The sequence below is a fragment of the Panthera tigris genome, chromosome B4 (assembly GCF_018350195.1).
Source record: "Panthera tigris isolate Pti1 chromosome B4, P.tigris_Pti1_mat1.1, whole genome shotgun sequence".
Taxonomy (NCBI): Eukaryota; Metazoa; Chordata; class Mammalia; order Carnivora; family Felidae; genus Panthera; species Panthera tigris.
In genome coordinates this window covers 57,199,724-57,226,601 of record NC_056666.1, presented here as the reverse complement: position 1 = coordinate 57,226,601, position 26,878 = coordinate 57,199,724, and the positions used below count along the sequence as shown (strand labels likewise).

At 36.9% G+C, this 26,878-nt stretch overlaps 1 protein-coding gene across 8 annotated transcripts in view; it reads left to right on the top strand.

Annotated features, from left to right (window-relative positions):
• Positions 1-26,878, top strand: part of SOX5 (SRY-box transcription factor 5) — a 930,253-nt gene that overhangs the window by 3,998 nt on the left and 899,377 nt on the right. For 6 of the 8 annotated variants that reach the window (XM_042991954.1, XM_042991952.1, XM_042991945.1 and 3 more), the window contains exons 2-3: positions 5,208-5,323; positions 10,667-10,751. The gene's annotated coding sequence lies outside the window, so the exon portion shown is untranslated. The remainder of the gene's footprint in view (positions 1-5,207; positions 5,324-10,666; positions 10,752-26,878) is intronic. The other 2 variants (XM_042991946.1, XM_042991948.1) reach the window with 2 other exon arrangements.

The window sequence follows — 26,878 nt, the reverse complement described above, 5'->3', positions numbered from 1 at the left end:
TGTAGATGTTCATCCCCTGAGCCTAGTACCATTCAAGTAAAATGATCTATGTGGACAGATCACTGTTAAAAGAAGTTGAAAGATTCTATAGATGATCATTAATGCATCCTTTAAACAAAGGACTTCCTCTACCATTGGAAACTGGAATAATAGTAAAGTATACAAATCCTCATTTACTTTTCAGTTTTAAGAAGATGGCGCCCCCCCCCGCCCCCCCCCCCCCATGATTAGCATCTCATCTGAGAGGAAAACTTATGGTGCATTTTAAATAACTGAAATAAAGTGACAAAGAATGGGGTTGCCCCAAACAAGGTTTAGTTTCTGTGATGAGTGATTCAGAAAAGCCCCTAAGAACTTTCACTGAAAGAGAAAATTGCTCAAGAGTTAAGTTAATTCACCTGGTGTTTTCACTTTCCAGAAAAATTCTGCATGCTGTTATTTTCTTTTGTTTTGTGTAAAAGAAAAAGAAACATTATCATCAACACACAGTTTTATTTTTGAAGATTAGAAAAGCCTTCTGCTTTTTTAAAGGAAAACAAAGGCATCTATCTACATTGTCTCTCACTAGTCAACAAACTGAGGAAATAAGTAGCATTGTAACTGAATTTGAGTTGTCTTAAACATTGTTTCAACTCTGCATTTTCACTGTGGTTCTCTGTATTTTCACTCTAGCTGCTACACTCGTAGCCCTGGAAATATATTTCTTTCTATGTTTATTTACGTATGTATATATTCTTATATATTGACACACATGCACATCAAAGAACAAAAACATCCCAAAGTGATTTTCCATTAAAAAATAAACATTGACATAAGTGACATATATCAGTGAGATAATTTAGAGCAACCTTTTATTCACAGTACTCTTACTGTAAATTTTCAAGTGTGCAAATACAACATGTCAATTATCCACATTTATGTGGTTTCCTGTGCTCCTTGTGGTCTTTTAAAGACACATTCTATATAAATTTTAAAAGTATTATAAAATGGAGTCACATGAATGAAAAAATATTTTGAAATATACATTTTCTAGGATGAAGAACTTTGGAATGTCTACTTTTTCTGTATACTTGACTCATAAATATACTGTTTGTAGAAGGGTTGGACAGACTGAAATTGAATTTCAGTGAGAAAGTGTGAAGATTTTATTCCTTAGGAGATCTAACATTGCATCCACACTGATCAAGGATTTCTTACATCTTCACTCTGATATTTATTGATATGTATAATAGTAATCGTAGTGGGTAGAATGTCATTTCTGGTAATGCTGAGTGTCAGCATTTCAAAGACTGAAAAATCTATGAGTAAAATTGTTCTTAATATGTTATCATTGCCAAATGAAAGCTGTTCTGATTTCCCCATTCTCTCCTCTAGGGAATTATACTTATCTTTCATTCTGTGTCAGGAGAAACTGTCATTTAAGGGCAATTTTTGTTCCTATGCTGGCATATTTCTTTTGTTTATGTTCTTTCTTTTCCCATATGGGAATCTTTCTCAGCGTGTGAGTGTACAGCTTATCCATGCATAAATGGCAGCATTTCTTCTTCTTCTTCTGTTGTCTTAGGAGTCGTTGCTGTTTGAGAGTTGCTGCGTAGGATGGATACTGAGGGGAAATGGCAATTTTCTTCTAATGTCTGAAGTTAAACATAGTTCTTCTGTTCATGTTTTGCGTTTCTACTTAAGACCTCTCAACCTGTAAGGTTTCCGATGGGCATATATATCAGCTTCTATGATTATAAATAATCAAGAGTTCTCTCGGATCACATTAGACAGATTTACCAAAGGATATTTTAAGAATTAATTTCAAAATTTTCTGAATTTAGTCAAATGGCCCCATACTAGCAGATAATCCAGACTGTACTGAGATTCTTGAGGGTAGACGAAAGCCCAGTGTTGAGAAAGCAGAATGGCCCCATGGTTCAGTATGTAGACTCTGGGGCCAGACTTGGGGCAAGTTAGCTAGTTAGCTAGTCAGTTAGTAGCTGTGTCTTTTTACTTCAGTTATCCTCTTCTAAAAATAGGAATTGTATAGCTCTCGGAATTAAATGAGTTAATATTGTCCACATTCTTAGAATTCTGTCTGTGTGTAAAATTTTGTAGAACTTCTGTCTCATTTAATATATCTTTATCTAAGTCCTAATATTTGCAAGTATTATCTTAAGCACTTCAGAGTTGAAGCTATATTACACCTGCTATTTAAGAAGTATGTGGTCTTGGGTTAGTTCTTTAACCTCTCTTTAGCTCATTTTCTTCAACTGTAACAGGGTTTTTGCAACAAGTAGATGAGATCCTATATACAGAAACACATATGTAGAGTGCTTAGCTAGTGTCTGATCATAGTAAACACTTAGATGTCAGCATATTTTCTAGTATGGGAGGTAAAACATGTAGAAAACAAATATGCAGGGTGGGAAATGACATGCACAATAAGAGAGATTAAGGTGTTAGCGGAGCATATTTCTAACAGGCAGCAATAGGAGGCGGAGAGGAGTGGTTGGGGAAGGTTAGGAGGAGCTGGCATTTGACTTCTATGTTGAAGAATGCATGAAATTTAGACATCCTTTGTGCAGAGAGATGGCGTTTCAGGTAGAAGGGACAACGTAAATGAAGATTCAGAGTTAGGAAATCAGGTGCCTAATGAGAACAGTGTGGAGTTCATCTTGGTTAGACTGAAGGAGGCATCCATTCATACTATATCAATAAGGAAAATAGTGAGAAATAAAGTTGGGAAGGTAGATTGGGACCCGATAATAGAAGTCCTTGAATAAGTTGGATGTTCTTTGTCTGGCTTTTGAAAGATGTTTAAGATTTCTAAGCAGAGGAGTCACGTGATCAAACTTCTCTGAATTCATTCAGGATATTGTCATTTTGCGTTTATAAGTAGGACGGAAGGGAGATGGAGATCCTGGAAACAAAGGCATTTATAAGTAAGGTATAATGGAGAAGGGCTTCGGCACTGGTTCAAGCAAGAGATAATGAGGTCCTGAGCTAGTATGTGAGAATATGCAGTGGAAGGAACAGATGGAAAGAGACACTGCAGTGGAAGACTTGTCAAGACTTGGCACCTGGATGTGGAAGGTGAGAGGATGGACAAATAGTGCTTCAGAACTGCTGGTTTGAGGTAACTAAGAGGCTGAAGCTTCCATTAACAGAAATGGGGAACACAGGATATAGAGCAGGTTGAGTAGGAATAGGAACAGTAATAAGCTCTGACCTTTGTTTAGAATTCATCGAGCTTGAGATACTGACTTCCATCCTGGCCACCTGGGTGGGGGGCTCTTCCTTTAAGTAGGTGGGAAAGAATAGAGTTCTTTTCATAAACTGTGAAATATGTGAATGGTCAGTAAATATTGCAGTCTTCTGATAAAATTATTGAGTTACAGCATTATAGAAGACTCCCTTTGTTTCTACTCCTTCTTTCAAGAAAATAATGAGAGAAGTACAGACAGAAAGATGTAAATGTATTCTTCAGTGATCTTAATGGATAAATGGAAATCTGTTCCTTTAGGAACTTGAAGTTTGAGTGTCAAATACTGTAAATTGTGTTTAAATAGTGGTGAGACTTTATGATATGTCAGGTGAAAGAACAAAATTCAAGATTAATTCTAGCATCTCAATAGTAATTTAAAAAGGTTTTTCAATATAGTACCAGAAACATTGTTTGGGATGTGAAAAGATAGATAGTCCTCAATTTTGGATTCCTTAGGTGTTGGACAAATTCACTTTTTATGCTTAATTATATTTATTTTGAGGGTTTTTTGTATAGTTGTCTGTTTTTTTTAGCCTCCTTACAATTTGGTAAGTAATAAAATTTATGATTCTTAGGCAAATTATTTAATTAACTGGTAGCTTCCAATCGAAGGTAACTTGATTTGCTGTTTTGTTGTTGTTGTTGTTTTAATAGGCTTCATGAGAAAGACAAACCGTACTGATCACTTAGAATCTAGCATACTGTGCTTTTAGCTAAATGATTAATGCTTGTATCTGGATATAAAGAAGTATAAATACAAATAATAAGTAGATAATAGGTAAATACTTAACAGCTGAACAGTGTTTACCAAGCTCTTCAATTTATAATACTATGCAACACAAGTGACAGTATTATCTCACTCCAAAGAGACCCTGAAACCCAGAGAAGTTAAGGGATTCACCTATTTAAAAGTTATTCCTTATAATAAAACTGAGACTGTCATTCATGTACAGTCATGAAGAATTTATATTTTCAAAATGCATCTTTCATAGCCAGGGCATTTAATGTTTCTAAAAGCTGCCAAACATTGGTCATTTTCAACACTCTGATAGTGAAATTGTGATTGTATGTGAGTCATAAAATTCTTTCACTAAATCTAATATGTAGCAATATATAAAAAATATTTAAATCTCCATCCTAGAAGTTATGTATGAGTATGCAAATAGAAATGATATTGGGAGGCTCTTAACCCACTAATTCTGGAATGTTTAACCTTATTTCTGAAATGTATCATGAAACTTTCCTCAGGTTGGAATTCTCATTCTTGTCAATCACTGAATCACAGACTAGATCTTCAATGTAATTTTAGTCCATCTCAATGGCAGACATTTATTTTTCCAGTAAACTTTGTGAACCTCACTGTGTCGAGGGATGAAACAGACACCAACGGGATACTGTCTTTGCCCTCAAGGAACTGTTGGGGGAGGCCAAGGCCGGTATGCATGCAGTGTCGTGTGCTTTCTGACAAGAGGGAAGGTGGAAGCAGAGACAACCAACCATAAGAGCTGGGCTGGAGTCCCAGTCGCTTCTAGCTGTCCAACTTCCTCTTGAACAATTACCACAATGGTAATTGTCAGCCACATTTTCTGTTGGTCAGTTTTCATTGTTAAAAGGCTCTTTTGCCTTATTTTGTTTTGCTTTAATGGTTGACCAAAAATTGACCACCTTAGAACATCTCTTTGTGGGTCCTCGTTGAATTCTCCAGAGCATCACTGCACTCTACACCAGGGCTTTGCAAACTATCCGTGATGAGGACCGGTTTTGTTTTTTTGTTTTTTAACTTCTAATCTGTCATGGACTGATGCTGTTATAAAATGCCGTAACCATGGATTTGAAAAATGGAAAGGAGAAATCCAAAGATATACAAAATCCAAGCCCTGATTTTTCATTGTTAGATTCAACAGACATGAGGGGACTTTGTCAAGTTGTTACAAACTTTTCTATGTCTTACTCTTAGATGCTGTACCTCTCTCCTTGCAAACAAGGAACAGTTGGAGAAGGGGCAGTGACCCTCAGAGCATACAACAGGTAGCACTGCTCAGCATGCTAGGCTTTCTTTCCAGGGAGCTGATGGTAAAGTTTTCTCTTCTGTTTCTAATTAAATTTTAGAATTAGCCTATTGACTTTCCTCTAATAAAATGCATTTTTCTTCTGTATTGATGAAATTTAGTCTCTCTCTTGCTAGGTACTCATTGTTCTAGTACATTGTTAATACACAGAATGGCCAGAGCCAAGAAAACAAGGAGAGGTGATAGTAAGTGGTCCCCACACTTAGTTCACAGTGTCTTTTGTTCCTTTCCATATCACGCTCATCACTATCAGTCTTCAGCTCAGTTTACAGACATTTTTTGGTGCTTATTTATCGCAAGATACTGTGCTAGGCACAGGGGATATTTAGATGGATAGCACGTGATTCTTACCCTCAAAGTTTTCATGCTCCTGTGGGAGAGACTGACCAACTACTGTTTTTGTATATGTTTAATACACTAAATTTTGATATATTCATAAAAGTGAGATAAAATAAATGTTATTAACTTGATAGTTATTGAATTTTACTATTTTTCATTTCAAATGAATTGCGAAATTTTTAGATGTAGGTATAGAGTGAAGCATATGGCAATATAAAATTATTAAAATCATGATATAGTGGTCTTCTAAATTTTTCTTACAGACCACATTTTCCCCATGATAACTATCAAGACTTAAAATGATATTGCATTGGGTGTGTCATTGAGATGCAGTTATTCAAACAAGATTTTAAGGCACCAGACATAGGCAACCAGTTTTCTTGGATTATAAGTCAAGTTATTTTTTGTTAGGTAAGTCATTCTAAGAAGGATTATGTTTAATAAATCTTGTCAAGCCAAGCATCTAAGCCAAAATTAAATATATTTAATAGTATTACTATTTATGCAACAAAATATGTGTAAAACTATTTTATTTCACATGTAAAAATAATTCTTCAAATTGGATAATTTAATTGATTTCTACTTGATATCCTTCAGTCATTTAGTAGTGCTTTTTTTTTTTAAACTTTATTTTATTTATTTTGAGAGAGAGAGAGAAAGAGTGAGGAAGCTTGAGTGGGGCAGAGAGAGGGAGAGAGAGAATCCCAAGTAGGCTCCACACTGTCAGTGCAGAGCCTGATGCAAGATTCAGTTTCACAAACTGAGAGATCATGACCTGATCCAAAATCAAGAGTTGGGTGCTTAACTGACTGAGACACCCAGGCTCCCCTCAGTCATTCAGTCCTTAAGAAGACAATAATTTATAGCACCCTTTATACTAATAAAATATATTTAAGTAAATGTTTCTTTAAAGTTTAATACGCTGTACCAACCTTTATTGGACACATTTTTTATTAATCAGGAATTTGATCACATATATAATGATTTTATTGTTTTCCTGAGTAGTACTCAATTTTCCTCTTTTGTGTATCCACATAGCAGTCAGATATGCATATAAGCTTGATAAATTAACATTAAAATCACCCAGTTCCTTTTCAGGTTATAAGTCTTTTGAGAATCTCAGATATTAGAAAATACATTAGGATATTTGATGAGGACTAGAGAGGCTAGATTTTTGTGGACTCCTTTCTGACCACTGGCCAACTCTAATTAGTTGTGAGATGCTCAGTCTTGTACCTGTACTTGGACTCTTTTTTTTTTTTTTATTTTTTTAATGTTTATTTTTGAGAGAGAGAGAGAGAGAGAGACAGAGTACGAGTGGGGGAGGGGCAGAGAGAGAGGGAGACACAGAATCTGAAATAGGCTGCAGGCTCTGAGCTGTCAGTGGAGAGCCCGATGTGGGGCTCCAGCTCACGAACCTCAAGATCATGATCTGAGCTGAGGTCAGATGCTTAACCGACTGAGCCACCCAGGAGCCCCTGTACTTGGACTCTTAAAGATGAGTATCATTTGGATTTAAGAGTGATCAGAGGTTTTTTTGTTTCTGTTTTTGTTTTTTTCTGGTTGTTTGATGTGGAAGAGAAAACCTGAAACACAAAAATGCCCCAATGTTTTGTGAGATCTGAAGGCAACAGATTTAAATATTTAAATTTAACTCAAACAGCTTCGTAGATGTAGGTGGTTGAAAACACCATAGTCAACTTAAATCCTGTTGCCAGGAATTTGCTGTTGTACTTTTACGGGGTTTTGAGATGAACCAGCGGTATGACAAAGCTGGCTCTTGCAGGCTGGCTCCTGGGAGCCACTTGTCTGTATCTCTCCCCAACTCTGTGTTCAAGGACTTCATGGTGGGGTGGTAAGCTTGAAATCAGCCATCAGTGGGTTTTTCACTGTGAAATTTACAGGTTTTCCTCCTGAAGAACTGATTGTTAACATATAGGAGCACAGCATTTGTTTCAGCTTTTACCTTATTATGAATGCAGATAATACTATACTGATCATCTTAGTTTAGTTTTAAAAGTGGTTCCCCCCAAAACTTTGGAAAGCCCCTCCTCTGTATGGTACTATTCCAGAAACAGGGGATATAAAGATTAATAGAAAGACAAATGCTTTTTAGTAGTTAATATTCTGTGAGTAACCAAAGGGGGAAATCTTGGCAGAGGTTAAAAGTAGATGATGACTTTTTATTATAATTTCATATGCTTTTTAGTATAAGAAAGATCTTCTCTTGTGTACTGCAGAATGAGTGACATGTGTATTATACTGATTATATATTAAAGTAAATCACCATAGGTGACACGGTAGGTATAATTTTTCAATTATGTTATTTTGTGGCTTATGTTACATCATATATAACACTATATATGTATACATATGGTGATGACTAATTAGCATATTGTTTCTTAATTAAAATAAGGAACTGTATCTGATAATGCTCTTTTTTTAAATTTATTTTGGGGCCCCTGGGTGGCCCCAGTCGGTTAAGCATCTGACTTCAGCTCAGGTCATGGTCTTATGGTTCATGGGTTCGAGCCCTGCATCTGTCTCTGTGCTGACAGCTCAGAGCCTGGAGCCTGCTTCAGATTGTATCTCCCTCTCTGTCTGCCCCTCCCCCACTTGCACTCTGTCTCTCTCAAAAATAAATAAACATTAAACAATTAAAAAAAATAAGTTTATTCTGAGAGAGAGAGAGAGAGAGAGAGAGGAGGAGGGAGGCAGAGAGAGAATCCCAAGCATGCTCTGCACTGTCAGCATGGAGCCTGCTGCGGGACTCAAATTCACAAACTGAGATCATGTCCTGAGCCAAAGTTGGACGCTCAACCCACTGAGCCACTCAGGCACCCCTGATAATGTTCTTATTGAAGGCTTTGGAAACTGAAACCTTTTCTAATTGTCTCTGGGAATTGCTCTGACAGGCTAGGGAGATGAAAATTCAGCATGTATACAAACTCAACTGTTGGTGTATAAATCAAAATAAGTTCGAAGTACAGTCATCAATATTTAAAAAAAATTTTTTTAAGGTTTATTTATTTTTGAGACAGAGGGAGAGACAGAGTATGAATGGGGGAGGGTCAGAGAGAGAGGGAGACACAGAATCTGAAACAGGTTCCAGGCTCTGAGCTGTCAGCACATAGCCCGACGCGGGGCTCGAACTCACGGACCACAAGATCATGACCTGAGCCGAAGTCGGCCGCTCAACCGACTGAGCCACTCAGGCGCCCCTGAAATCATCTATGTTAATGACTATTTGGGACCCTTAGAAAACACAGGCCACTGATCAATGGGTTCATTTGGACAGAAAATTCAAGGAAAACATCTGGAACTTAGTGAACCAGTGCAGTTTCTCTTTGAACCCTTAGTTGCACCACACCCTGTCCTAAAGGGCGTTCTAGAGGGTAGAAGGGATGATTTGTCCATAATCAGAGGTTCTCTCCTAATTAACATTATCAGACCTGTTACTTACTGCTTACCACATTAGAAACTGAGGTACAATCCTTTGTGAGGGGAAACCATGACAGGACGGTTCCCAACAGGACGTGCACTTCTCAATTCCCTTTAACCTTTCTGAGAGACTAATTCCCTTTGCTCCACTGGACTGTCAATCCAAAGAACAACCCCAACTTCCTCTGGGTTCCTTTCACACACACTTTGCTTATCTGTCTGAGTGGTGTTTGTCTGATCTTTCCTTTTGCATGTTTTTACTTTTAAGATCTTCTCTTTCTTATGTAAAAAAGGCAATTAGACTCGTATCTGTTTATTTTAAACAAAATGGCTGTTAATTAGTGTGATCAAAAACCCTGCCATTGTAGACTATGGGTTCCACTTTGTAGTTGCACTAAATTGAGTAGGGTTTGGTGCCAGTTGACATGATAACAACTCAAAGTCTGGCTTTTTAAAAATTAATGAACAAACACATTTATGAGGCTTTGTTTTGTCTGGTTTAGATCTATAGGCTCTAAATGCATCAGAGTTCTTATTTTTTACTGACTAATGCCGTTGCTTATTAAAAGTGCATAAAGTTATTGAAAAACTTTTTTTTTTTTTGCTAACTTAATATAATTGATGTGTGGAATCCACACCATTTTCATTTAATTGGTTCATTTATGATTTTATAAGTTGGAGTACAAAGTCTGCTTATTTATCCCATTAGTAACACATACTAGCATTTGTTTTTATTAAACTGTCAACTCACCACAACTCTAGAATCATCTTAAATCGTTAGTCCCCAGAGCAACCCCCGACCATGCCCCACATTTAACATTTAGAATAAACAAGTAGATTCTAGGTATTTAATATAAACAACTTCAAGACCATGGGTCAGTATGACATGACTCAGTGTCATACATCTTAAACATCCTTGGTACTTTACAGTGATAATTAATATGCAGATAATGATGGCGGGAGTACTATAAGTCTCCTTTACAGGAAGATTATGTTCATGATATATTACTTCTAAGGCAGAAAGCTATAATAATATATACTAGCATAATTTTTTATGTTGAGGATTTAGACAAAGATAAATTTCTACTTGTATAGTCAGAAAAATTAAATCAAAATAAAATATAATTCTCCAGAATAGCTCAGATCTAATGTTCTGGTTAACTGAAGTTTAAAATTCATCATTTTTCACATTAAAGAGCAAAGAAGAGTGTCAGGGAACAAAAGGCCCAGTTCTCTGGATGTGTGCAACTTTTATGAATTATGTTAAAATAGCAGCACCTATCCTAACCTAACTTAGCTAGATGTCTGGGAGAACTTTGGGTTTAAAACATATGCCTCAGATCATCTGTAAAACAGCAATAAATCCTGATTTTTGATTGACTACTTTGAAGAAAAACATATGCTTATTTATGAATGGTAATGGATCAAAATGTCTCACTAAAGTTAGAGTTGAAAATCTACTAACTACTATTTATTTAATTTTTAGAGTAATCCAGGGAGTATTCTGTGCTCAGTAATTAATTAATCCTTGGATTCATTTATATATTATCATGTTTAAACTTTACAGGAACCCTGCAAGTCAGCCTTTGTGTACTCATCTTCAGTTGTGGAAACTCCTGCTAAAGAGTTCACTTACCTGGTAAATGACAGAGGTGAGGTTTGAACTCAGATCATTCTGACTCCAAATGCTTTCCATGACACTATTTCCTAATACTTGTCAATAACAAGGTTTTTTTTTTTTGTTTTTTTTTTTTTTGTAAAAGCAATATTTTCCTATTTTGTGAGGAAATCACATCATCATCTTATATCTTTATGTTTAATTTCCCAAGCTAACAAGAGAGAATTCCCTCATTTCTAGCACTCTCGCTGTTTGGAATCATTTATCAGATACCCTTATGAATGAAAAGCTGTTCTTAATGGATTTAAGTGTTTTAGTGATCTTCATCACTTATCTTGGAAGGTTCCTGCCTTAATCTGTCCTCAGTGTTGAACATTCTTTCTTGGTATTTAGCCTAAATTTACTTCTCTTGATTATACTCATTACTCCTAGTTACCTCCCTTATTGTGGATGTGTCAGTAATGATCTATCTTTAGCCAACTGGCCTTTGTTTACAGTTCTTCCCACAAGATTGAGGCTGATGTTGTAATGATGCTTAGAGATGATATAATATAGATGTGGGTAATTGGGCAATCAAATTCAAAGTACATTCTAAACCTAGAATTAGTAGGAAAGTAATAAATGGCATTCAGTGTTGGTTTTCTACGTCGTCTGTATTTCAGTTTGCATTTAAAGACATCTGTACTTGATACTTTGAGCTTATTCACATACAGTGACTTTGTATGGCTTGTAATATTAGTGTACGCTAGCCTAGTTAATAGCTTACAAGTTTATTATATATATATATTATCTGATACTGCACCGATCTTTCATTTCTTATCATTTGCACAAAATCAGCATCTCATACAATATAACCTTTGATCATATTTGCTTCCTGCTTCCTGCCCTCAAGTCCTTGATTTCCATTTCCTTTTCAGTAGTAATGAGACAAATTATCAAACAAGCTCATTTGAGGAAACTCCAATTGTAATCAGTTAGCTTGATGGAGGAAGAGATTTTTGGAATACGGCATTTATCCTCCCTTGTGGATGCCCTGTGTAGTAATTTAAAGCTTAGTGTAGTGTATTGAGCACCCACAAAGTGAGCTTTACAAAGTGAAACCAGATTTCTTCATTCCACAGAGAATAGATATTTGTTCATAAGCTCTCTATGTCTGGGGATTTTTGTTTTGTTTTGTTTAACATTTTCATAATGTGCTAACCTGGGGCATTACAGAAAGTGGTTCTTTTTGTGCTTTTCTACAGAATTGAAGGTTTAAAGGCATGAGTTAAATAAAAGGCATCACAAAATTGTGAACCTAGAACATGAGTACACAAGGGGGAGAAATCCAACCCAGAAATGTCCATAAAAAAGAGAGAAGCCAAGTGGAGAACACTAAAATATAAATCAGGAACCAAAGCAGAAATAAAGGAAAGAAAGGGCAGATTACAAAATTTAGGGCAAAAGCAGGCCAGGCATCGTAAAGTTCAGTAGAGAAATAATTCATCTTCTTTTTTGAAAACATCATTAGAATCCCTGAAGACCAAGAAAATGGAAACACAGGAAAAGAAATATGAATATTTAAAAATAAAACAGTTAAAGCAATAGATGGTAGACAACATAAACATAACGAAGATGTTAAGTACTGAGAGACTAGGCATATATGAAGTAATAAACAACAGTGGGAATAGGAGAAGACACCTCAAGAGCTATTTTGTGGGGCTATATTTAACCCTTCTGATCTGAGTGCATACAGGGGGGTTCTGGATTCTCTGAAGGCTAGGATTAGTCTTATGCATTTCTAATATTGGGGCCATGCGTGGGAAATCAACAAATCTTTGTAGATAATCATATCTCTAAAAACTAACACCAACATAGTACTTCCTGTGTTCTAAGCACTGTTCTAAATACATAGCATATATTAACTAATTTAATCTTCACAGTGCCTGATGTAGAAGGTATGCCATGGCTACATTCCCATCTTACCGATGAAGAGGAGATGCCAGAGAGATTAGCTAACTTGCCTGGGATCACACAGCACAAGGCTTTCATTGCAGGCAACTTGGTCCAGAGCCCATGCAGTGCTTCTCTATACTGCCATAGCCCCGTCCAGCTGGTCACCAAATCCTGATAAGTCCAGCTCTTAAATATCTGTAAAATATGCTTCCTCATCAGCCAGTTGCCACTGTCTCAATGACTGCAGTGTCCTCAGCCTCCAGTGTTGCCCAATTCCAACCGCTGTCATTACCACCATCTCTGTAGCTGCCCTGGATTCATCGGTGGTATCCCCCAGCCTAAACACGTAACCAACCAGAAAGTTAGAAAAGGATTACTTTTCATGTACTTCTCATTTCAGTGTGCACATCAACATGATTCCTTTTGAAAGCACCTGTATTACTAGCCCTTTTTACTGACTATGAGACTAGGGCAAGGGATTAAACTCTGCGCCTCTGATTTTCATGTATGAAGTGGGACTGATGACAGTTCCTATCTCATGGGATTTTTATTAATATGTGTAATTAGAGGAGTGCGAGTGCCTATGTATAATAAGTTCTCAGGAAACTAACACTTATTAGAAGTAGCAGTGGTAGTAAAAGACAAAGCGAACACACGCTTTACGTTCCAAAATGTGAAATACTGGTGTATATGTACTTACATACACACATCATGTAAGCCTGCATAAACACACATGCATATGCATATTTTTGCAGATACCCATTTTCCATTATTTCCCAGAGTATAGATTTCACACTCCATCAGAAGGAAGCTGAAAATCTAAACATCTTATCTGAAGCAGCCATTAATTTGTATGTGACTGCCAGTAGGTAACACTATTTGTCAACACACTTTTAAATTTATGAAATTTAAGATTGGGGTTTAAACTTTTATTTCTTTAAAAAAAACAATAAACATGGAAGGAAATTTAAAGAAAAGTATTCAACTTCAGAGGAGTGAATGAGGAGAGAAAGGTTTGTGTTTCTGGTCATGTAAGGAAAAAAGAGCTGAAGAGTATAGATTTCAGCATTCCAAAATAAAAAATGATGCCTGATCAGGATTGGAAGCTTCAGATCAAAAGGGCAATTTTAGAAAATTGTGGTGAGTGAATGAGGGCACTAGTTTATTGAAGAAATCAATTTGCTATCTTAACCAATGGCACCAGCGCTATCCCTATAATCTCTGAAAATAGACAGACACTTTGCGGTTCACCAATCCGTAGATTGCATCTGCTTCCTTACACCTGGCACGCTCACACCCTTTTCGAATAAGATAGTATCACAGGAGCTTTGTGGGTTTATGAAGCCACAAGTTTATTAGTTAGATAAAATCTCTAAGCGTTCAGGAGTTTTAAACTGTGTTGTCAAACTGTATTTCAGTTATAATGGCAATTTCCAAAGTAAATATGACACAGTAACTTTTAAATCTTGTCATTCTGTTTCCTTGAGTGTGTGATTTGTGATAATCTATGGCAGGGCTTCCTGTCTTTGTTTTCAAATTCAGCTGTACATAGAGAGTACCACTGAAATACTGAAACTTAGAATCTATGATTGATAAAACACTTCCGATTGCCCCAAATATTTTTTTTGGATCAAGGCGGGCCAGAACTTTCAAAGGGAAAACAAACATGGCTTTATGATTATTTTTTAACTTAAATGCAACTGACATATGACATTGTATTAGTTTCAGGTATACAACATAATGATTCAATATTTCTGTATATTGTGAAATGATCACCACGGTAAGTCTAGTTAACATGCATCACCGTACATTGTTACCAGATTTTCTTGTGATGAAAACTTTTAAGATACACAGTTCTAACAAGTTTCAAATATACAGTACCATATTAACTATAGTCATCATGTTGTATATTACATCCCCATGACTTATTTATTTTATAGCTGGAAGTTTACACTTTCTAACTTTCTTCCCCCATTCCTCAATTCCCACCCCACTCGTGGCCTCTGGAAATCACTAATCTGTTCTCTGTATGTATGAGCTCAAATTTTTGTTGTTGGTGTTTATGTGAATGTGTGGGGTTTTTTTTTGTTTTTTTGTTTTTTGTTTTCAGATTCTGCATATAAGTGAGATCATATGATATTTATTTTTCTCTGACTTATTTCACTTAGGATAATACCCTCAAGTTTCATCCGTGTTGATGCAAATGGCAAGATTTCATTCTTGTTTATGGCTGAATAATACTTCATTAAATATATATACCACAGTTTCTTCATTCATCTATCAGTGAATGCTTAGGTTGCTTCCATATTGTGGCTATTGTAAATAATGCTGCACATATTGTAAATAATGCTGTAAATAATGGGAAGCACATATCTTTTTGAGTTAATGTTTTCATTTTCTTTGGATAAATACTCTGAAGCGTACTTGCTGGATCATGTGGTAGTTCTATTTTTTAATTTTCTAAAGAAACCTCCATGCTGTTTCCATAATGGCTGTACCAGTGTCCATTCCCACAAATAGTGCACAAGGGTTTCCTTAAAACCACAGTCTTGTCAACACTTGTTATTTCTTGTCTTTTTGATAATAGCCATTTAAGCAGGTGTGAGGTGGTAACTCATTGTGGTTTTGATTTGCATTTCTCTGATGATTAATGATGTTGAGCACCTTTTCATATACCTGTTGGCCATCTGTATGTCTTCTTTGGAAAAATGTAAATATGGCTTAAAAATTTTTTTTTTAACGTTAATTCATTTTTGAAAGAGAGAGAGATACAGTCCATGAGTGGGTGAGGGGCAGAGAGAGAGGGCGACACAGAATCCAAAGCAGGCTCCAGGGTCTGAACTGTCAGCACAGAGACCAATGTGAGGCTCGAACTCAAAAGCCTTGAGATCATAACCTGAGCTGAAGTTGGATGCCTGACCCACTGAGCCACCCAGGTGCCCCAGGTCTTTAAATGTATAATGAATGCAGTAGTCAGAAGAGAAAATAACCTTGGGGGCAGGATGGGGTCCTCTTTAATATATTGTTCCATCTTCTTTAAATGATCAAAAAGGTCTAATACAATGAAAACTTATCAGAACTCAGTGTTCAAAGACCTAAATAAGGTTTTTTAAATTTTTCTTCTCTTTTAGCATTTGACCGTAGGAATAGAAGTGAATCCTAAGGGAGTAATGTGATACCCAGTAATGATTTTGGAAAAGAAAATTGCAGAGTGTTCATCTGGGTTATTATATTTTCTATCAAATTTTATACACAGAATTGCTAAATAAGAATTAATTTTTACTAGGAGCTATAGGTATGGAGTTAGGAAAACTGAAGTTTTCCAGTTAAACTGAGGCTTACTATTTTACCGTTCCTAACATCACAAGAATAGTCTCTGTGAAAGAATAATATAATCCTATGCTATGTAAATATTTCAGTATAATAAATATGTATTATTTCAATATAATAATATGATGAGATACAGATCTTGTATATTGTTGGATACTCTCCAGAGGTCTTCCACATTATCACTGCATCCTTGGGTAATCTCATGAGGTAAGAAGGACCAGTAGAATAAGCTTCATTTTGCAGTTTAGAATATTGGCAAGAGAGAAGAAAATGATGCAAGCCAGGATGCTATTAATTAATAACTGAACCGGGATTAAAGTCCCAAAGAGCAGAGTATATTCCATTATATTAAACTGAAGTATAATTTTATGGTGATGATAATATGAAACAGAATTAGTTTGTAGTTATTATAAACCTTAAAACATTGGTGCTATGTGGGAGCAAGATGTTTCACACAACAGACTTTTATTTTGCTTGGCTTTCATCACTGCCAGAGTAAGTGCTCAATGGAGGTTAGGCCTTATTATTACTGTTATAAAGATTTTGGAAAATTCCAAGACATACCACCCCAAGTAAAGTAAATTAGTGCTACTGAAAAAAAGATGATAATTCATGATATATTTATGGGAACTATTGTTATGTTAAGTTAGCATTGTTGCTATTTTAATCACCATTCAGAAAGCAGGGATTTCTTCCTAGAAATTATTTAGTATGAATTGCTATTTTAATGGGGATAGAATATAACGACCCATGGTTTTATGCATTTGAGCAAAAACTGTCACTTCATATCCAATTGTCATCCTAAGGTGTAAATCTGTTGACATCTTTCATATTGCAAAGTGACAGCATCAGTAGCAAACTCCAAGAATGAGAGTGGCCACTTTTATGACTTAATTAATTGACCAATGGAGAGCATGCCAAATGTAGTGCAGTGAATCTTCCTACAAAGTAACGTTTCTTGTTGTATAGCTTGAACAACGAATTGAGTATGTGTCAGTGGGCGAACTCGGTGTACTGAGACGTTGATCTTTCTTCTTCCTTCTGTAAAGATATTGTCATGTAGTAGAGGGCACCCAAATCTCAAGCCAAACATACACAGATACATGAGAATTCTTGTCCTTGGGATAGGAAGACTCTAATGGTTGTTCAGTTATAGGGGAAGAGTATTCAATGATCTTATTTTACTTTCTTCAACAAAATATGGTCTCCGACAAGAAATGAATTCCAGATTACCCAAGGTGGTTTGGACTGGCCACGTGGTACAGTCAACTACCTAGAGGCATAGAGGGATGAGTTAAAGTCTTCCGCAAGAGTCTGTGCAGAGGAAACTACATGAGGAGGAACTGCTGCTCTGTTGCAGTTGGCCAGTACCGTGCTGCCTTCGCGTAACCCTGCAACCTATCTGCTCTCACTGCATTCTCAGAAAGAGGGGGAAGTGCAATGTCCGAGGGAGTACTTGAGAAAGGATAATGGCATGATCAGATGTACCCCATATAAATTATTCCTTGTGATGTGAAAATGCTGCTAAAGGGACCAGGAAGATTCTGAACTGAATAAGTCCAAGTGGAAACAATTCTAGAAAACACGGCAGTGTGACCCTAATCCACTTAACTTGGTCTGTCTTTAAGTTTCCACTTACTTAGAGTTCATCCTTTCAGAAGTCGAGCACCCCTGTCATTGAGTAGTGGTCAGATTAACTGGGCTGTCCTGCTTACTTGCTGGCTAAAGTCGTTTTTGTTACTTGTAATGTAAGCTCTTGGAAAGCTGCAAAGTACAGTGACAGACACTATCATATTCAATTGGACATGCTTTCTGCAGATTTGTTAAGGATTTACTCTACACATTTGTAGCATTTAGTTGCCATGGAGATGACCTCAGTGGTAAGAGGAACAGCCTTTAGGTTGGACCTCAGATTTTCCTTTCATTTCCATTTAATTTGATTTGACTACAAAATGTCACTTCCATTGCATTGATTAAGCTTCATTGCTGCCACCAGCCGTGTTAGGAAGGTGAAAGGGCAGGCCAGCTGCTGTCATTTTGCACCCCTACCCTTTTCTGATATCAATACAGATAGGCTTTTGAGATGAGAAACTCCTTCACTACATTGATGCAGACACAATTTCCCTTGCTCACTTCATGAAATATAATAAAACTAGAATTATGTTCAAAAGTTATTATTCACTCAAAAGTACACTCTGTATAACCTCAAGTTTTCTCTTTTTCAGCTCCGTGCTTTGTAAGTTGTGATATATAATGTATGAAAACTAAAAATTACTATCTTCTGTTTCCCTTAAAAATTTTTTAAGATAAACTCTGCAGTTGTCTACTTCTTGAGATAGTTCTTTTATAGTTTAAGTGAGTGAGAAATAAATTACAAAATGAAATTATACAAATATGAAGTATTAATTTTTGCTTGAATGGGTTGGAAGTGCTATCCTTAAGTATTAAGGTAAGTTGGAAGCAAAATGATTAGACATTAGACATTAGACATTCTAAATACTACATTAGACATTAGACCAAGTTTTTCTTTGGTATCCTGTACTGCTTTCTGCTGCTTTCTTTATTCTTTTCCCTGACTCTTACTGCCTTCAGTAACCCAGAACTCATCAATCTCTTCTCTCAGGTAAAAAAAACACAATGTGAAAATTTAATTCAACACTAAGTTTTGAGAAAGTAAACATGTTAACTCCTTAGGAGTGCAGCATTTATATTTCACCGGAGGAGAGGAAAAACATTATTTAACGCAAGAAACTTACTTAGGAGAAATCTGGTAATAAACTGGGGAGGACAATTTGACAGGAAGCCTTTCAGATGCTTTTCAAATCATGATACATAGATTTCAGCCTTGATGTGAATGCTTGGTTCTGCTGCATTTAGGAGGTTACCATGTTAGGTTTCTATAGACTATCATTTGTGAAAGAAGTCCTCAGTTGCTTGATGGAACATATACAAGAAACCTTTGAATTCATAGCTGGAAAACACAGAAGTCAGTGATTACTATAGATACACCAGCACTTTGGGGGCAAAGGACCTTGACTAGGTAGCTTTATTGACTAGGATTGGGATTAGGGGAAAAAGGAAGCAGTAATTGCTATTTAGATCTTGGTTTCCTGGTTTGTGGGGTTTGGGCCAGAATCAGGTATGCTGCCCTTTGGGTATTGCCTCCAGCATTCTATCCAATGTGTGTTTGATTAGTTCCTGTTATTTCTGTTGGAAGTCTATAAAGTGATATGCAGTGGGAGAGTACTGACAATTCTTTGGTCTCTGCTGTAGTAACTGTACTTAATTAGACCAGTTTCGCTATGTTGGAATATTCTAGATTCCAGTTAGCAATAGCGTGAAAGTCATAAACATGGCTGCCTTTAGTTGTTATCTGTAAATGATTTAGAGTAGTGTTTGTCAAACTGTAATGTGCATATGAGTCACCTGAATATCTTGTTAAAATGCAAGTTCTGATTCAGAAGGCCTGGGGTGGGGCCTGAAATTCTGTGTTTGTAACAAGTTGCCAGCCAGGGCTGATGTTGCTTATATACTTTGTAGAGTAGGGATCTAGGGCAGGTTCTCCGACTAAGTGCACGTTAGAATCACCTGGGAAGATTAAAACATCTATGCCTGGGTCCCATCCTACCCCAGAGGTTAATATTTAATTGAGTGTGGCTGGGTATCAGGATTTTAAAAGCTGTCCAGGTGATTTTGATATTTAGCCAAGGGTGAACATCACCGATTAGATAATGGACCTGTGAAGGTGGGGGAAAATATGTGTTTTATTTTTACTACTAATTTGGAGGTTTTAGAGAAGATACTGAGACAAATTTGTAAATAAAAAATAATTTATCAAATTTATCATTCCATTCATTAACTGCAATTATTAGTCTGCCAGTGAACATTTACCAATACTATCTTCAGTGTTTTCTTCTTTTCAAAATACTTTAAGATAGGTTGGCAGATTTAGCAAATAAAAAGATACACTGAGGCACCATTCCATGCTGTTGAACCAGAACCTGCATTTTAACAAGATATTCAGGTGATTCATAAGCACAACATAAATACTGCATGGGATACGCTTAAAAAAATCAAATTTACTTGGGTGTCCTGTGTTTTTTATCTTGCAGCTCTATTTAGGAAGTAATTAACACTTATTTCATTACAGAATAAGATGGAAAGTAGTATTCTGAGTTTAGAGAACACTTTTAATATCAAGCTTCTTGTTTTGCCTAATCTTCCTGTGTCTGCAGTGTCCACTGATCTTTAAGCCTAACGTAAAATAAAACCAGCTGATAGGCCTTAAGATGTCATGCTGCGTGTTAGGAGCAAATAAGAATGTACTGTTCTGTGTATTTATGCAAGAATGGGAGACAGCTCTACCATTGTTAGCGTGCCCATCAGTTTACATTAAAAAATTGTTTTACGTCTTTCTCCTAAATTTATTTAAAGAATTGTCACAGATTTTAAAATCCTTTTATTTAAGGAATTCAGAAGCCCCCTTGTTATAACTAAAGTGTAACAGTTTGGTTGTGCTCATAAAACGACAAATACCAGAATTCCCCTGAATGAGAATTATACAAAGGCTGATCTTACTATGAAAAAACAGCCCCACAGGCTGTAAAATATTGTGTCTATATATCCAAAACAGAAATGCTAATCTTTTAAAAATTGCTTAGATAAATTAAAATGTCAAAGTTCAGCATTGTTTCTTTTTTTTAAATTTTTTTAATGCTTATTTATTTTTGAGAGAGAGACTGTGCAAGCCAGGGAGGGGCAGAGAGAGAGAGAGAGAGAAAGAGAGAGAGAGAGAGAGAGGGAGGGAGACATGGAATCCAAAACAGGCTCCGGGCTCTGAGCTGTCAGCACAGAGCCCAACGTGGGGCTTGAACTCATGAACCGTGAGATCATGACCTGAGCCGAAGTCGGACGCTTAATCGACTGAGCCACCCAGGCGTCCCCAAAGTTCAACATTGTTAAAAGCAACATTTAACCTGGCTCATGTCAATAGCAGTCTTATGAATCACAGATAGCAAAAAAACCAGTTTATAAAAGTTTAGTCACAAAAATTAATTTTTAGGTTAAGGTAAAAAACATATCATTGACATTATTAGATTTTTCTTTCAACTGTCTCCCCTTTTGGAGTCTTTGTAACACCTCTGGTACTCTATTAAGAAGACATTCATATGCTGGTATTGAATACAGTGATTTGCGCTTTAAAATGTAGTGTTGAGAACTCTATTTGGAATGTGTTGCTGCATATAAGATTGAGCTTTAATAGTGTTATATTTCAGTCTATAAATAACTTTTACTTCCTATCTGACATTAGAACAATGTATGGCATTTGGCAAAAAGTAAACTGCCAAATGATTTCTTAAGTGCCTAGTTAAGGGATGTCATTGTAAATTTTTATCCTGGTGAGGAACACTGTAACAATATGTCTTAGCTTTACTAACCCCTGAGAGTAAATTATTTATTTTTGGCACTATGAGATCATAAATGTTAACCAACATTCTGAAAAGTTTGCAATTGTTGATTTTTAGTGAGTCAAGTTAATAAGTATATTATGTAGTGAAGCTATACTTGGGACCATCAGGAAGGTAAATTATAACCAAGGCCTCACACTTGGAAACGTGGTAAACAAGAGGGGGCGGGGTACAGAGGATGTTTATTTGTAGTCCCAGTGAGGCAGTGGGATGAACACACAGTGGCTTCAGAGTCAGATCTTACATGACCCAAATGGACCTCAGTTCCTTCATTTATAAAATGAAAGAAGAAATATTCCTTCATTGAGTCATGAAGATTAAGATAATGTTATGTAAAGTTCCTTGCATCATGCTAGTAGATATTCAGAAGAAAACGTTAATTTCTACCTCAACCATCCTGATCCCCTAAATCTCTCCAAACCCATTTGGATGATTCTCCTTCCTTGGGAGAGTTTCTAGAAATCTAAATATGGCACGTGGGAGGCTGTAAAGAGATAAACTGTTAACTGTTACTTGGCCAGACTTAAAAGCCAATGTGATTTTTTCAGGTGAAGTCTAGTTGAAGTCCATTGAGGAAAACAATTTCTTTCTTTCTTTTTTTAAAAAATTTTTAAATGTTTATTTATTTTTGACAGACACACACACACACACACACACACACACACACACACACACACACACACGGAGTGCGAGCTGGGGAGGGGGAGGGAGGGGGAGACACAGAATCTGAAGCAGGCTCCAGCACAGGGCCCACCGAGGACGTGGAACTCACAAACTGCAAGATCATGACCTGAGCCTCCCAGCCAACTGAGGCACCCAGGTGCCCCAGGAAAATAATTTCTAATAAAGGACACCCACCTGGAAGTGAAAAGGCGGAGGAGCTGTTACCAGGACTGACTAGACACTTGATTCAATGCAAATTATTTAATTGTTCTTGGCTGAGGTTTCTTTACCTTTATAAAAGAAGTAATGTTGCATTGTAATATATCTTGGTATCCCTCCAGCTCCTCTCATTGTGATGCCTCTTGGGTCTGGTGCCTTGAGGTGCTAAGTTGGAGACTGGGAGTGCCCTTGAGATCAACAGCTGTGAGGGAATAGGCCCCCGGGACCAGGCAGAGGGAGGAGCTATACTGACATGTAGTTATCACGCAGGCCTCAACGGAACCTTGGAGATCTTGGGTACTTCTTGGCCCTTCAGAGCTTTTTGTGAAGGAGGCAAGGGTGCCCATCCTCCATCACTCTAAACCCTTCATAGGTGTGTGAGACTCTGGCCATGGCATCTCTCTTCCTCCGGGGGGCAGATCCTGAGGAGGAATCACTTAGGAATTAGCAGCAGCTAGACCATGTGGCAGCTGGAGTGAGTGCCTCCATCCTGGATGGGCATTTGACTCAGCCTCTACTGCAGAAGGTTGGTTTTCTAGCATCTTGGGGTCATGGCCTTATCCTCAGCAGAATATCAGTCTTTATTGGAGTGCTATCATTTTCAGAGATGTTTTGGGGGAAATGCTAAACTTTGGAATCTCCAGGTGTGTTTGTGGGTGTTATTTTGAACATAGGCTATGTGTGTGCATTTTCTGAAGTAAAATTAATCAAAATAATCTGATGTGAAGTCTTTGCTAAACTTTGCAAACGTTTAAGTTTAGAAAGTTAAACTTTGCTAAGCTTTGCAGAAGGGTAGACTTATTTCTAAGAGGTCTCTCCTACAGATTTCTCCAAGAGCATCATGAAAAATGGCATTGGCTTTTAGAGTTTAGAGTTTGTAATTGTGACCAAAACAAAAAGTGCTCAAGTACAGTAAGAGGCATTAAAAAAAAAATTCAAGTAGGTAGTTTTACAAATCACTGAGAAAATCAGCCTACTTTGGAACTTAAAGAACAAAAAAAAGATTTTGTTTAGATTCTGTTCCAGTTTTGAGTAGGGGAATTCTTCTGTCTCCGTGCTGTTTATTCACCTCTAGTTGGTCATTTTTCAAGTATGAGGGTGGTATGTTTCACAGATGATGTGCTGTGGATTAGCCCTCTGTGCTGGGGCCTTGTAGTGAAGGTATTTTGATGTTAGTTGAAACAGGGGGCTGAATGGATAAGACCCTCGAGAAGATAAAGCTAACTTTATCTACATCTAAAGAAGTTCAGTGTTATTACATACCAATGCATTCTTGCAAGGGTCTTACTTGGTGGAAAAGATAGTGAACCTCTGTATCCCCTTTCTTGGCCTGAAAATGGGACGTCAGGCAGCATCTAATCATCTTTCTTGTTTTTTTAAAAAAAAGAGAGAAAGATTTCTATTTGTGTCAGATTTTAGATGTCTTAATATTTTTTCCTGTCTAATTTTGCAGAAAGTGATAATAGAGTTCCTGTCAAATTAGAGGCTGCAGACTTTTAACCTATGGTGTGAAAAAAAACACATTAGTTATTATTACCATAAACGTAATTCAAATAAATATTTAGTTGTAATACCATTATGTTGAAGGGCGCATTCCAAGCATATAATTTTGCTCATTATAAATATTAAAAATTCACAATGACAGTACATTGGAGAAGAAATGAGAAAAAAAATACAGAGGTTTTTGGAGTAAGTCTTTTGCTTCCAAAGATGGAGTTTCAGGGGCACCAGGGTAGCTCAGTCGGTTGAGCATTCGACCCTGGATTTCAGTTTAGGTCATGATCTCAAGAGCCGCTGTGAAGGGCTCTGGCTCGCAGGGCAGGCACAGAGCCTGCTTAGGAGTCTCTCCTGCCCCTCCTCTCTCTCTGCCCCTCCCTCACTCAAAACAAACAAAAAACAAAGCAAAAACACAACAACAAAGATGAGGTTTTAGTGTAAATTCCTAATTGGAACAATTGGAATGAAAGTGCCTCTCATAGGGGTGCCTGCGTGGCTCAGTCGGTTGAGCACTGGGGACTCTTGATTTTGGCTCAGGTCCTGATCTCACAGTTCTCCAGTTCGAGCCCCACTTCAGGTTCCATGCTGACAGTGCTGAGCCTGCTTGGGATTCTCTCTCTCTTCCTCTCTCTCTCTTTCTGTCTCTCTGCCCCTCCCCCACTCGTGCTCCCTTGCTCTCTGTCTCTCAAAAATAAATAAACCTTAAAGATTCCCATAAAGAATTGTTCATCTCTGTTAAAGAACACAAAATTATTTTCTAAAATACCATAAAACCTGCCACATGTTTGTATCTGTGAGTCAGAGACCAAAGTCAATAGGGTCAAGGGTGGATCAAAGTGAGAAATGAAAGAAGCAAGTAGAAAACTCACTGTGGCCAGCCAGCCTCATAGAGAGAGCTATGAGCAAGTGATATTTCTGACCTTTGCTGAACCTGTTTAAGTCACCTGAGAATACTTGCTTGAGTATAATTGTTAAATGTGAAAATGATGTTGGATCAATCTTTAGAATTTTTCAGACCTTTATTAAGGTGATGACAATTTTGAGTATCTCATCATTACATTTTCCAAATACCTGTAAATAGAGCACACATTTTCATAGTTCAAGTTTATGGATAAAATATCTCAGCAGGTGCATTTTCAGTGTGAAAGAGTATTTTCTCACCCAGATTATTAGAACAAGAGAATGACTGAGAAAAGAAAGAACATACTCTAGAGAAGTCCTTTCTAACATTGCTTTTAGCAGTATTATCAAATTGGGTCACAGATAATTAGATTAATTTGACTACCCTATGGTTTTATTTGGAGATATGTAATGTGGCAACTCTCTTCGCTCTTGGATATCTATAGGATATAAGAAAATGGAAATGCTAGGTCTTCAAAAATGAAACAGCTATTATGTCACGCTCAATCAGAGAGATATAGACATTGATAGAGTATCAACACCTGAAGCCACTCTATTAAAGCATGCCTTGGTTCCTCAAGCAAAAGTCACAGAAAATTGTCTCATGTTTCACCATCTAGACTTGCTACCACTTGGTTTCCTTTAATTGGCTATCATGTACATTTACCAGAAATTGGCTCTGTTTTCCAGCTGCTGGATGTAGGTGATTTACTTGTGCGTGTGTACTCAGGAGTACGCCTGCAAGAGTGTTGTTTCAAACATCATTTTTCTTAGAGAAATTACTAACCTGTGCATATCTGAATATGTGTACTACAAAGGAATTATAAAACCTAGAACGTAAGAGGCTTTCAAAGGGTCTGAGTGGCCTTAAAGACAGTATTAGAGTAGAGGGGTCATGAAAGCCCCTGGGTGGGCCCAGGTCTATAAGGTATTATTAAGTACAATTTAAGGATCATATCAAAGGAATTTAAAAATAAATAGCACAATTCTTGGTATGTGCATTTTACCCAGTATAGGGAAGCTTATAAACCCACATCTTAATGCCCCTTTGAGTAGATTGCATTTAGGTTTAGAGCATAACCACTTAAGTATGTAGCTTTGTTCAACTTCTTAAGAAATCAGGGTTGTTATTGTTTTTGTTTGTTTTTTTGTTTCTGTTTATGTCCCATTGTAGTGGTTTTTTTTTTCTTTTAGGAAAAAATTTCCAGCACTTAACTTTGCTTTTCTGAACTCTAACAGACATTTATGGTTATCTAATTACCGTAACCACGTATTTCCTGAAATGTTGTTCATGAGTAGTTTTAACCACAAATACAGATGCTCTAATTTCAGATTTTCTGAATTGGGTCCACTGCTATCATCAGGGGAAGGTTCACGTAAATCTAGAATAAATATTTTAAAAATATAAGAATGAGTACTTTAAATGTGAAAGAAGATAAATGTAACATTCTTCTGAAACAAGTCTAGTAAGGATTTTAAGTTTTTAAGACTTTCTATTTAATTACTTTGCATTGAAGCCAGCTGGTTTGGTAACTTTCATGACCTTATATTCCCTGAATGTTCTCATAAATCAAAGGAAGAATATGCTCAATTCTAACATTAGTCCTGGGGAAAATTCCATATTTGAAAACAAAAGAAAGAAAGGTAGAATCAAGGTTGCCTTGGGAATTTTGAGGGCCTTGGTAAGGTTAATTGGGAGGGCATAAATTCCTTTATCCTCAGATTTTTCTTTTCCTTTCTCTTTTCTCCCCCTAAGCTTTCCTGCCCTCTAACCCATCAATTTCTCTTGCAGCTTGAGCCTTCACACTTCAACATTGAACTTGGAGATATAAAAATATTCTAACAGGCAGGGGGATGGCCTTGATGATCTCTTAAAGTTCTTTTTAGTGTTCTATTTTAAATTCCAATGATTGAATAGAAGCTCAGGGGTGAAATGGCCCTCTGGAGGTCATCAGCTGTAGCTCCCTCCATGTAACAATGCCTCCTACTTTCTGGGAGTTGGCATTAACAGCCAGTCCCAAGGGACCTCTTTATTCTCTGAATTTCTTCAGCACTATGGACTGTCTTATTGACCAGTTGGTGAAGGAAGTGCACATCAGACTTGAGAATTTTTCGAGCTATACATTTTACCTTCTTCGTTACTTAGGTT